The following is a 13,657-nucleotide window of genomic DNA, read 5'->3' as shown; positions in this document are numbered from 1 at the left end:
TGTTGCTGGGGAGAGGGACATCTGAGGTGCCCTACTTAGCTTGCCTCCACCATGACCCGACCCCAGAGAAGCGGCTGAAGATGAATGAATGAATGAATTGTTGTGTGATTTCAACGAGAGTATAGTGGTGCTCCAGGAGATAGAAGCAGATGTGATATCAGCCCACTTGATGGCAAGACAATCTTTCCCCCGCTACTCTACTGTCATGCTGCAAAATTCTATTGAACAGGGCTCCAGACTGCAATGCATATGCAACCATTTTTTTGAGCATTTGTGAGTCTAAATTTCTGGGTTTTCCACCCAAATGTGATTTCCTGCCCAATCTGGCAACACTGGCAAATCTGCCAAATCTTGCAACAATCCAGTGTTCCAAAAATGAAGCAGGCTATAGCTGTAAAGCAAAATGAGGAGAGAGATGAGGATGCTGGTGGGGAGGGAAACCCAACAAGAGGTTGTGATTTAGATGTCACTGATGATGAAAGTGCAGGGAGGGAGAGAATGACTGAGCCAGTGAAGAAGAAAAAGTACTACTTTCAACAACTATGGCTAATACAGTACCCGTGGTTGCAGGGTGAGGGGAAAGCTATGCTGTGTGTGTATTGTAGGCAATGTGGCCTGTCCATTTCATGCAACTCTAAACGTGTTACCAGCTCAACGTAGTTTAAGCTTGGAACTTTGAAAGTGCACAATGACAGTATGAAACAAAACCTGCAGGGACCGACGCATGACCCAAAACACTAAGCCCCTCCCGACTACGTTTCAGCGGTTGGATAAGAGTAGTCACTCAATGTAGGAACATGAAATGGTCCTCAGTTCAACACTGCCTATAACGTAGCGAAAGAGGAACTCACTGTGAATCTTTACATTGATGCAAAACTAGGGTATACAAATTAAGGCAACTATTCATCAGAATGTGTGGTCATTGATTAATACCACGCTGTGCAAAAAAGAAAAAAAAAGTGTGACCAAATCATGTGCTGTTGCAACCACCTGAGAAAGTTGATAGCACCAGTGCTACCAGCGGAGGAGATGTTAGTCAGAAGCCCTACTGTACACCAGTTGGTTCAACCAACACTTCCTGAAAGCGAACAGCCAGCAGCCCTCTATTCAGTGGTTCAATATGGAGGATGAAGGGAAGTGTAATGTAAGAATATTGCAGGAGCAGCCCAACAAAGAGCCTTTTTCACTTTTTTTTTAGAAGATACCTGACATTGTTCTGTCTACTGGATTGGAATTGAGGTACCAATTTTGGGCCAAGGCAGTAAGATGGCTGGTCAGTTGAAAAGGTAGCCTCTCAAAAACGAGGCTCAAAGACTGAACTGGAGACTGAAACATGTGACAGGGTGCCACAACCATCGAGTAACCAAACAAGAATGTATTAAGAAGAAGGAGAAAAGAAAAAGAATCATCCTCAAAATGCAGTGGAGAACAAGCAAAACGATTTGGAGATCCTGGCCAAACGCAACAAAAGATGGGGAAGAAACCAGGCCAACCACACAATGGGTCGGTAAACCCAGTTCTTCCCCCTAAATTATCAAAAAGGAAAACGTAAACTAAGCTGAACCAGAAACAAAACCTGACAACTGGACTACCAGAAATCTCCAATCCAAGCCAAAATAACAAACCAAACTAACCAAAACCCAACACACAAAAACACGCTGCGTAGGAAAACACTTGGGGAGAAAAGAAGGGGAAAGAAAACTCCCAAAGAACTGTGCTGCTGCAGGCTGTTGGGCCTTAGAATGGCTGACGCCCTCGCTGCTCTTCAGGTCCCCTTTTATTCAGCCAGCTTACTTAATTACTTGCAGCTGCTCCACACCTAGAGAGAAAGCAGGTAGAGGAGAGAGACAGAGAGAGAACTGGACAGCTAAGCAGAGCACACAAAACCAGCTATACGGAACACCCCCACCCTAATGTACTACTCTACTATTCATCCTACAGTGAATAGTAGAGTGGTGGCGTGCACAGACTTCATGCTCCTCTTTACCGGTGCTTCTTGTTGTTATTATTCTTGTTGTTATTAATATTATCATCTCCCCAGTTAAGGAAATGAGGGCAAACATTCACTACAGTCGCCAAGAACATTTAAAGGTTGGGCACAGACTGTACAGAACACTATTTCAACTCAAAAATAATACTGCATAAGATTCTCAGACCATCAGGTGTAATTCCATTCAATTCAATTTATTGTTATTAAAAACAATATGCAGGTACATGTTAAAAATGAAATGAGGGCTGTGGCTTCACCAAACAGTGCAAGACAGACACAGACAAACACAGCAAATACAATATAAGTTATACACACATGAAGACCAAAAGCTAAAAATAAGTTAAAAAAGAGCAAGAGCACAAAATATTTAAAAATATCTACAGACATTCAGTGGGTAGCCGGGTTCAGGTGGGCAACAGCTTGTGGAAAGAAGCTGTTTTTGAGCCTGGTGGTGCGGGCTCTGAGGCTCCTGTAATGCCTCCCAGAGTGCAGGGGGGAGAACAGTCCATGGTTGGGGTGGGTGGGATCTCTGCTGATGCTCAGACCCCTTCGAAGGCAGCGTTTGTGATAAATGTCTTTTATGGCTGGGAGCTGGGTACCGGTGATATGCTGGGCCGCCTTGATGACCCGCTGCAGAGCTTTCTGGTCTACTGAGGTGCAGTTGCCGTACCACACTGAGATGCAGCTGGTCAGGATGCTCGCTATGGTGCAGTGGTAGAAGTTGGTGAGAATTTTGGGGGGATAGACAGGTGCTCCTCAGGAAATGCAGGCGTTGTTGGGCCTTTTTCACAAGGGCCTGAGTGTTTGGTGTCCAGGAAAGGTCCTCGCTGATGTGGACTCCCAAGGAATTTAAAGCTGGAAACACGCTCCACTTCTACCCCATTGATGTGTATGGGGGAGTGGCTGCAGCTTCTAGACCTCCTGAAGTCCACAATCAGCTCCTTCGTCTTCTGCACATTGAGGACAAGCTTGTTGGTAGTACACCATGATGTGAGGTGCCAAATCCCGTCCCTGTAGGCCATCTCGGCATTGTTGGTGATACAGCCAATGACTGTGGTGTCATCTGCAAACTTAACTATAGCATTAGGGTGAGTTGGCAGGCAGTCGTGGGTAAAGAGGGAGAAAAGGAGGGGGCTCAGAACACAGCCTTGAGGGGCACCTGTGCTGAAGGTCAGGGTGGAGGAGGTGTGGTCACCTAACCTAACAGACTGAGGTCTGTTGGTCAGGAAGTCCAGGGTCCAGTTACAGAGGGAGGGGTTGAGGCCAAGGGAGAGGTGTTTGGTGGTTAGTTTGGCGGGGATGATAGTGTTGAAGGCAGAGCTATAATCTATAAACAGCATCCGGATATATGTGTTGTTAAGTTCAAGGTGGGTCAGAGCAAACTGCAGGGCAGTGGCAATGGCATCCTCAGTAGACCTTTTGGGGTGGTAGGCGAACTGATGTGGGTCGAATGTTGGGGGGATTATGTTTTTGATGTGAGCCAGAACCAGTCTCTCAAAGCATTTCATGGCAATGGGGGTGAGTGCTATGGGTCGATAGTCATTCAGGCATGTGGATGTTGGTTTCTTGGAGACAGGAATGATAGAGGTGGTCTTAAAGCATGCCGGGACTATGGATTGGGACAGTGAGAGGTTAAATGTAGTTGTGAAGACCTCAGCCAGCTGGCCGGAACATTCCCGGAGGACTCGACCCGGTATGCTGTCCGGTCCGGCAGCCTGCCGTGTGTTCACTCTGTGCAGTGATTCTCTGACCTCTGCGATCGATAGAGTGAGCACCTGGTCTTCTGGGTGGCTGGGTCAGTATTGTCCTTGTCAAAGCGGGCATAGACATTATTTAGCTTGTCTGGCAGGGAGGCATCATGGACAGTGGGACCGCTATTGGAGCTTTTGTAGTCTGATAGACTGAATGCCTTGCCACATTCGCCGGGGATCGGAGTTATTGTGAAAGTGGTCCTCTATTCGTAGGGAATATTTATGTTTGGCTGTTCTGATGCCCTTTTTGAGGTTGGATCAGGCCTCACAGTTACCTGACTTGAACGCTGCATCCCGGACTTTCAGCAGCTGCTGGACCTCACTGGTCATCCAGGGTTTTTTCTGTTGTGACACTCTCCGTTCAAAAGTTAATGTAGGCTAGTATGGCAGATGTCTGTTCATTAATGTCTATATGGGAGCCATGTGTAGCTGAATGTGCAAAAATACTCCCGTCTGTGTTGTCAAAACAGTCCTGGAGTTCAGAGACTGCTCCTTCTGGCCAGACAGTGATTGTCTTTACTGCTGGCTTGACCCGTTTTATTAGGGGTTTGTAGGCTGGGACCAAGAACAGACAGAGGTGGTCAGAATGCCCCAGGTGGAGGCAGGGAGTAGCTTTGTATGAGTCCTTAAAGTTTGTATAGAGATGGTCCAGTGTGTTTTGTCCCCTAGTGGGGCAAGAGACATGCTGATGGAATTTGGGCAATACAGCCCTGAGGTTAGCCTGATTAAAGTCACCACCTATGATAAAGTCATTGTCCGGGTGTTTGGTCTGTTGTCTGCTGATGGCACATTGTAGCTGCTAAAGTGCTACCTTAGCATTAGCATGTGGGGGGATGTACACAGCGGCGATGGTAATGGCCGTTAGCTCTCTGGGCAGGTAAAAAGGCCTGCAATGAATCATAAGGAGCTCGAGATCAGCAGAACAATGCCTTTCAACGATCTTTATATTGTTGCACCAAGAGTTATTTACATAAATACTCAACCCCCCCCCGCGGATCTTGCCGGAGTCCGCTGTCCTGTCAGCACGGAAGGCTGTGCGGCCTGCTAGCTCGACTGCCGAGTCGGCTATGTTGCTGTTGAGCCAGACAGCAGTTCTGCAGCCTTTTCTGAGAGGACAGCCTGAGTCTTATCTCGTCCATTTTGTTAGCTAATGATCGAACATTAGCCATGAAGATGCTGGGGAGGAAAGCTTTGAAGGGAGCGCTACTTAGCTTATTATGTAGCCCATGTCGTTTCCCCCTCTTCTGTTTACGTTGCCGACGGGGGCAGCATTTCCACTGCGAGACCGGTGAGCGGATAATATCGATGTGGAAATTGTTCGTGATGGTGGAGGGAAGTGAGTAATCCGTTCTGAGGTTTAACATTTCCTGACGGCTGTAGAAGAGTGCATGACCTACACTTGTAAATAAAATTAAAACTAGCGTGTAAATAACAAAGAAAACATAGGACTGAACAGGGAGCCGCAGTAGCCACTGCATCCAGCGCGTCGCCATCTTGGTATGTGTGGAATGTCCCCCTATCCCTGGGGGGAGGCAACGCAGATGGCACAGGGAGAGGAAACAGAAGCAGGATAAAGTGAGCTGGTTTGTTAGCCTGGCTAAGGGTTGCTCCATACAGAATTCCTCCCCCTGGAATGTAAGATCACTTGCCAACAAAATGGATGAGCTCAGACTGAGTATCGCTACACAAAGAACTACAGATGACTGCTGTGTTCTGATTTTCATGGATACATAGCTGAATCACAACGTACCAGTTGCTGCAGTTGAGCTAGCAGGCCCTTTGCTCCATCGCGCTGACAGAACATCTGACTCTGGTGAGAAATCAGGTGGTAGACTTTGTACTTACATAAATGAAGCATGGTGCATGAACATGATCATAATTGATAAATTCTGCTCTCTGGACCTGAAATATAAAATGCTTAAGTGCTGACCATTTCACTTGCCCAGGGAATATAGTAATTGTTTTCATGGGAGTATACATAGGGTGTCTCCCCGCCTGCCGCCCGATGACTTTTGGGATAGGCTCCAGCATCCCCGCGACCCTGAGAGCAGGTTGAACGGTTTGGATAACGGATAGATGGATATACATACCACCACAGCTAGCACTTGGACACATGCGTGACGCCATCAGTAAACAACAGAACACACACCCTGATGGAGTTTTCCTCCTTGCTGGGGACTTCAACCAAACGAACCTCAGAGATGTTATTCCCAGATTCTATCAATATGCAAAACCAGGGGGAAAAACATCCTAGATCATGTCTATACTAACATAAAGGATGCTGGACGGTCAGGCCACCCCTCTTTGTTTATTGTCCCATCACACAAAGCCATTGCTATCAGTGCTAAGCTGACCAGCAGGACAGTTAAAGTTTGGCCTGAGGGAGCCATCTCTCAACTCTAGGACTGTGGAGTATATTCGCCCATCAGACAGACTTGGAGGGGTACACCTGTATTGTCATACATTAACTAATCCATGGACAATGTCACTGTTTGCAAAAGGATCCAAGTGTACCCAAATGAGAAACCATGGATGAACAGTGAAGTCAAACGACTGCTCAGGGCAAGAGACGAGGCTTAAAATTAGAGGACACATCAGCCTGTGGCATCACCAGAGTGACCCTTACGAGAGGTGTCAGATTTACAAAATACAACTACAAACTACGTATAGAGGAGGGCTTCAGTAACTCCAACCCACGGAGGATGTGGCAAGGCATCCAGACCATCACAGATTACAAAAGGGTAAATAACACAGCGTACACCAGCCAACAACACTGCCAACCTAGTGGTGGAATTTAACAACTTGTTTGCTCAGTTTGACAAAGAAAATAACCAACCTCCTGTCCGTTTCAAACTGTTGGGAGACCCAAAGACCCTTGTTCTACACACTCCAGAGGTGCAGCGGAATCTCCGCAGCATCAACGCATGGAAAGCAACAGGGCCTGATGGTGTACAAGAGCGTGTACTCCAGGCCTGTGCTGACCAGCTAGCAGAAGTATTCACACACATTTTCAACCTCTCTCTATCCTTATGTACAGTCCCCACATGCCTCAAATCCAGCACCATTGTGCCCCTTCTCAAAACACCTGAGGTAACCTGTCCCAATGACTATCAGCCAGTCGCTCTTACCCCTGTCATTTCAAAATGCTTTGAACAACTGGTATTCACCCATATCAGAGACACTGTCCCAGCTGATCTAGACCAACACCAGTTTGCCTACTTGGCAAACAGATCGACTGAGGACGCCATCTGTGTGGCTCTAAATACAGCCCCCTCTCACCTGGAAGAACCCAACACTTACGTCAGGATGCTCTTTGTTGATTACAACTTGACATTTAACGCCATCATACCAAACAAACTGATTGACAAACTCCACAAACTATGACTAACTCCCTCCATATGTAATTGGATACTGACCTTCCTCACCAACCACCCCCAGACTGTAACACTGGGCAAGCACACATCCTCCTCCACCCTCATCCTGAGCACTGGCGTCCCCCAGGGTTGTGAGCTGAGCCCCCTCCTTTATGCACTGTTCACACATGATTGCCAACCCATCCACAACTCAAACACCATTGTTACGTTTGTGGATGATACGACAGTCATCTGACTCATATCAGACAGTGACGACGCGGCATACAGGGAGGAGGTTCAGAACCTGACAATGTGGTGGGCTAACATCAACCCGGTCTTAAACACCAAAAAGACCAAGGAGATTATTGTGGACTGTAAGACCTCCAAGAAGATCACAAGCAGTCCTGTCCACATCAACACAGAGGCTGTGGAGAGTCCCCAGCTCCAGTTTCCTCGGAATCACCATCACAGAGGACCTGTCCTGGGCTGACAACACCTCAGCAGTGGTAAGGCACAACAACGCCTTTATTTTCTGATGAGGCTAAGGAGAGCCGACCTCCCCCAAAAGCTGCTTGTCAACTTTAATAGATTCTTCATCGAAAGCATCCCTAACAAACTGCATGACAGCCTGGTACAGCAGCTGCACTTTTAAAAGCTGACAAAAAAAGCCCTCCAGTGTGTTGGGGAAACAGCACAGGACATTGTTGGCATTGAGCTGCCTTCACTAAAGCATCTTCACAGCACTTGCTGTGTGAGGAGAGCTAAGAATATCACAAAAGATATTACACACCTGGAAAACAGCTGTTTCAGCACCTCCCATCAGGTAGGCGCTTCAGATCAATCAGCAAGCACACAAAGAGACTGAAAAACAGCTTCTTTCCAAAAGCTGTGGCACTAATAAACTCAGACATCTCCTCAGTCCGATGAGACTGATGTGCTGCCACTGTTAGGCACGTGCAATATTTGCAATAATTACTCACATTAAACCAATTCATATCTGTCCACTGTACCTTTACTGCATTTTTGCAGATGTTTTTGCACCTCGTAAGTTGTATTTTATCGTTAACTGTATTGTATTTTATACCTTATACTGCTTATATTTTACACTTACATTGTTTAGACTCTGTAGTTTTTATTGTTTGATATTTTATATGTTATTATCATTTATGTGTCCATCATTTTGAGGTTGACACAAATGCAATTTCGTTGTGCTTGCACAATGATAATAAAGTTCTTGAAAATATGAAAATATGAAGATGGTGAATAAAAGGGAGTGCAATGGAAGTTATACACAGTTAAAAAAAAACATTTAGCAACATTACAACACGTTGGCCAGGACATTTTCACTACCCGTAACATTTTCTGACCTCCACGTTGAAGGCTTGCAAAAATAGTGGCCATTTGAATTCTGCATTTGATTAGGAATAGTAATAATTAATAATAATAAAAATTGAGTTTGTATAGCGGTTCTCATCTGCGGAGACAGATCTCGAAGCACTTCACAGATAAAAGACTATAGTAAAAATAAATAAATAAATAAAGTAAAAAGATAAAGAGGGGTGGGCTACTGTAAAAAAAAATAGAAATAAAGTAAGAGTAGAATTTTTAAAAAAAGTAAAAAATGATTCAAGGATGAGCCACCATAAAAAACTTAAAAGAAGGCCTGCCGGTAAAGAAGGGCTTTAAGGCCCGTTTTAAAAACCTTGATGGAAGGGGCAGTTCTGAGGTAGTCCAGGAGGGAGTTCTAGGGGTGTGGGGAAAAGTAGCTGAAGGCTCGGTCTCCCATCGTCTGGATACGTGTAGGATGGATGTGGAGCAGTGGGGAATGGCTAGACCGGAGGGAGCACAAGTTTTTTTTTTCCTCCCCAATTGTATCCGACCAATTACCCCACTCTTCCAAGCCATCCCAGTTGCTGCTCCACCCCCTCTGCTGAACCACGTAGGGCTGCAGACTACCATATGTCTCCTCCAATGCATGTGGAGTCACCAGCCACTTCTTTTCACCTGATAGTGAGGAGTTTCGCCAGGGGGATGTAAGCGCATGGGAGGATCATGCTATTCCCCCCAGTTCCCTTTCCCACCCGAACAGGCGCCCCGACTGACCAGAGGAGGCGCTAGTGCAATGACCAGGACACATACCCACATCCGGCTTCCCACCCGCAGACACGGCCAGTTTTGTCTGTAGGAATGCCCGACCATGCTGGAAGTAACACAGGGCTTCGAACCGCTGATCCCAGTGTTGGTAGGCAACGGAATAGCCTGCCATGTCACCTGGATGCCCCAGGAGTGCGAAGGTTTGGGTTTGTGTATGGTGATGAGGTCACTGAAGTAACTGGGGCTTTTGCCATCTAAGGCTTTGTAGGTCAGGAGGAAAACTTTGAAATTGATCCTGTAGTGGACTGGGAACCAGTGGAGTTGGGAAAGTATGGAGTTATGTGAGTTAACTTGTTTTTGAGCCGGTGAGGACTCTGGTGGCACTGTTTTGAATGAGCTGTAGACGATTGATAGATTTGACTGGAAGACCAGAGAGAAAGGCATTGCCATAATCAATTTGGGAGAAGATCAGTGCATGGATCAGTATTTTGATGTCATCTTTTGCAAGTGATGGCTTCAGTCTGGCTATATTTTTAAGGTGAAAAAAATAAATCTTGCAGATGTGTTTGATATGGGTTTGGAATGAGTGTGGAGTCAAACTTAATGCCAAAATTGGTGACAATAGAGAACAGGGGAATGAGTTGGCCATCGAGGGAGGGACCAATGATGCCAGCATTGGCGAGTTTTTTAGTGGTCCCAATTAAGATTGCCTCCATTTTGCTGCTGTTGAGCTGGGGCAAGTTGTTACTCATCCAGGAGTGGATGTCCTCCAGGCAGGTGTTGAGGGTGGAGATTGTGCTGGTTGGATTGGGTTGTGTTTTAATGTAGACTTGGGTGTCATCAGCATAGCAGTGGAAGTTGATGTTGTGTTGTCTAATGATACTTCCAAGTGGCAATAAGTAGATTAAAACAGGATGGGCCCAAGCACTGACCCCTGGGGAACACCGCATGTCACTGCAGTGTCATCGGACCTAGAACACCCCCCCCCCCCGTGACACATGATATCTCCAGTTGGTGAGGTAGGAGGTGAACCACTTCAAGGCTGTGTCAGTGACTACAGTGTAGGTCTTGAGGTGGTGGAGTAGGATGTTGTGGTCCATGGTGTTGAGTGCCATGTTCAGATCTAGTAGGACCGGGATGCTGGGTGACCTGGAGTCTGCTGCCATCAGCAGGTCATTGGCGACCTTTAATCAGGACCATTTCCATGCGCTGTGCAGGCTGGAAACCAGATTGGAAGGCTTTATAAAGTTGATTTTCCAAAAGATGCAACTGGAGCTGTGAGGCCATGACTTTCTCTAGAACTTTGGCGAGGAAAGGGAGGTTGGAGATTGATCTGTAGTTGGACAGGACTTCTTGGTCCAGATTTGGTTTTTTTTGTTTGATTTTTTTTGTTTAAGAGTGAGGTGACAGCTGCTGTTTTAAAATGGATGGGCACCTCTCCACTCTGAAATGATTTGTTGATGAGTGTAGTGAGGAATTGAACCAGGGATGGTGAGCAGGCTTTCATCAAGGGAGTGGGTATGGGGTAAAGAGAACAGCTAGTGGGCTTGGATCTGGTTATGATGGCCAAAAGTGCAGATGGTGTAACGTCTTTGAAGCTGCACAGGGTGGAGCCATTGAAAAAGGGATGGCAGGTGGGCAGGGTCGCAGCTGCTGAGGAGGCTACAATGTTGGCTCTGATATCTACGACCTTGATCTTAAAGAAAAAAGAAAAACGGTTGTACAGTTCTGGAGAGGCAGCTGAGGGACCTGAGTTGGTGGGGCTGAGAAGGCGGTTGAAGGTGGAGAATAGGGTTCTGGGATTGCCTTTGCCATTGTTAATTATTGCAGAGTAGTAAGATGAGCAGGCAGCTTCTAGAGCAGCAGGGTAGGCAGTATGGTGTTCTCTGATGGCCAATAGATGGACAGTAAGAGCATCTTTTCCTATGTAACCTCTCCAACTGGTGGCCGCGAGTCTTCATGTGTCGCAGGTCATCAGTGAACTAGGGAGAGGAGCGCTGGAAGGTGGCTTTCCTTATTTGTTCAGGGGCGAGGGTGTTGAGGTGGGTTCTGGGCTGTTCCGGTGGTGTCTGGACACTGCTTGGCATCCTGCCCATCATACACTTCATAAATTGTATAATTTCATTATAATTCTGTTATCGTCTTTCTATGTTGTATTCTGTAAATTGTGTAAACACAACATCTATTGCATGTTGTCCATCTTGGGGGAGAGATTCCTCCTCTATTGCTCTACCTGTGGTTCCTCCTATTTTTTCTCCCAGTAAAAGTTTTTTTAGGGAGTTGTTTCTTATCCGATGCGAGGGTCTAAGGACAGGATGTTGTGTTGCTGTAAAGCTCCTTGAGACAAATTTGTAATTTTGATATTAAAATTCAAATATAATTGAGTTGACTTGACTTGACTATTGTAGTGGTTGACAATTTCATCGGGGGAGAGTGACTTAAAATCAGTTGAGAGGGTGGACATTATGGATTCAAGAAAGAGGGCAGTATCCAGATTGTGCAAGATTGGGGTACTGCATGACCCTCTCAGTGGAGTTGGGTGGGGGGTGGAGGGGGGCTCGGAGGGTGGAATTGCCAGTGGAAGTACAGCCTTATGATCAGAGACGCCAAGCTCAAAGTTGTTTAGGTCAGAAGCAGGTACATTTCCAGTGATAATGAGTGTGGCCTTTGTGGTGGGTGGGGCCATTTACATGTTGTATAAGGTTTAATGAGTCCAGGTGGATCAGGAAATCAACAGCCATGGAACATTTGGGGGACTGCACATGTATGTTAAAATCACCCAATATCAAAATGTTAGAGAGAGTGGGACATACTGAGGTAAGAAAGTTAAAAAAAACTCTTGGGATGAAGGATGAGTTGGATTTTGAAGGGCGGTAAATCAGTATAACCATTAGGGATTTTGGTGGATAACATTTAAAAGCAAGGCACTCAAAGGACTGGTTTTCAGAAACAGTCAGTGTTTGGAGGAGTATTGGTCAGAGACTAGTTTTTAAAAAGTACAATGTGAACGGGGTTTGTGGGGGTGGAGGCAGCCACACATTTTTGCTAAGGCTGCAGTAGACTGTAGTCTATAGCTCGAGGCAAATGATCTGCGCGTCTGTGCAACGTTATGCAGTTGATGTTATTATTGCAACTTGGATTAAAGTTGTAACCTTGGCCAGAGCCCATGTGTATGTTCCTTTTTTTTTTTGGAAGAGTTCTGATTGAAACATCGGTTTCCCTCTACGTAGCAGTTTATGTGCCAGGAAGGCTTTGAGAAGGTGACCACGATTAAAATGAGCAAACTGACCGGGTTGGAAGGAGTCCTACTGGTTCTGACAAGTGTTGTAGATCTGTCAGGGCCTGCTAGGATGGTAACTGCAGGTCACAGTGAGCTTAAGAATCCAGCGGTGCTAGAGTGACGAAGGGTGGGGAGCTCAATCAGGCAGGGGAGAGGACGGTAGGGAGCAGATCCAGCTGAATATTGGCAGCCATCCACAAAAAGTTTGCCATTAAAGTCAGGATAATCTGTTGTAATAAGAAGTGCAAAAAAAACCCCAAAAACAAAACAATAAATAAATGATATATCCTATGAATTAGCGTACATAAAATGGTAAACGGCAAAAAAGATTAAAAAAAATAAAATCGTGCAGCTAAAACTAACAATTTTTCTTCGAGAGAAGCGGCAGCCAACTAGTGCCAGTGTACGGTGATTAGTGTAAACAACAGCAGACGCGTTAGCAGAGCTAAAATAAACTTCAAAATGTTTAAGGGCCAAGACATGGACAAGATCAACCCTAGAATACACGGGTTGATAATTACTCATTGTATTACCTTAGGCAACCCAAAGAGGGAGAAAAAGTTGGGCACTTTTTTCCAGTTTGAGATTGCGGCCTTGGTGAACTGGACACCAAGGCCGCAATCTCTTGCGCATGGTAGTTCCCTCAGGGAACCCAGTTACTGAGCACACAATTATCAAAAGGAACTTGTTACCGCCCTTTGTGCGGGGAAAAGGACCAACACAGTCCACGATTATGCGCTCAAATGGCTCACCAACAACAGGAACGGAATAGAGCAAATAAGGAGAGATGGGCTGAGTTGGTTTACTGGAGACCTTCCAGACATGGTAAGTTTTGCAGTGCTGCCACGCATCTCCTTTTAGCCTTGTCTAGAGCAACAAAAAAAAACCCATCTCAAAACACGATCATACATTTTACTGACTCCTAGATGGCCAGCGAGTAGATTATTATGTGCCAGTTCGAGGAATTCGTGCCGCTAGGTTTGTGGAACTACAGTTTGATTCACAACACTCCAATCATGCGTGGAAACATGAAGCGATGTCCATTCACATACATACAAGCACATCCTCTTTCAAGAAGTAACTAGTAGACATTTTCTCAATTTTATCCCATGAAACGACAGCATCAAAAAGGGTAGTTAGAGATGGATCATGATTTTGCTCAACAATAAGCTTTTTCCATGGCATACAC

This window comes from Lampris incognitus, chromosome 8, assembly GCF_029633865.1.
Source record: "Lampris incognitus isolate fLamInc1 chromosome 8, fLamInc1.hap2, whole genome shotgun sequence".
NCBI lineage: Eukaryota > Metazoa > Chordata > Actinopteri > Lampriformes > Lampridae > Lampris > Lampris incognitus.
Note: the sequence above shows the minus strand (reverse complement) of the source record.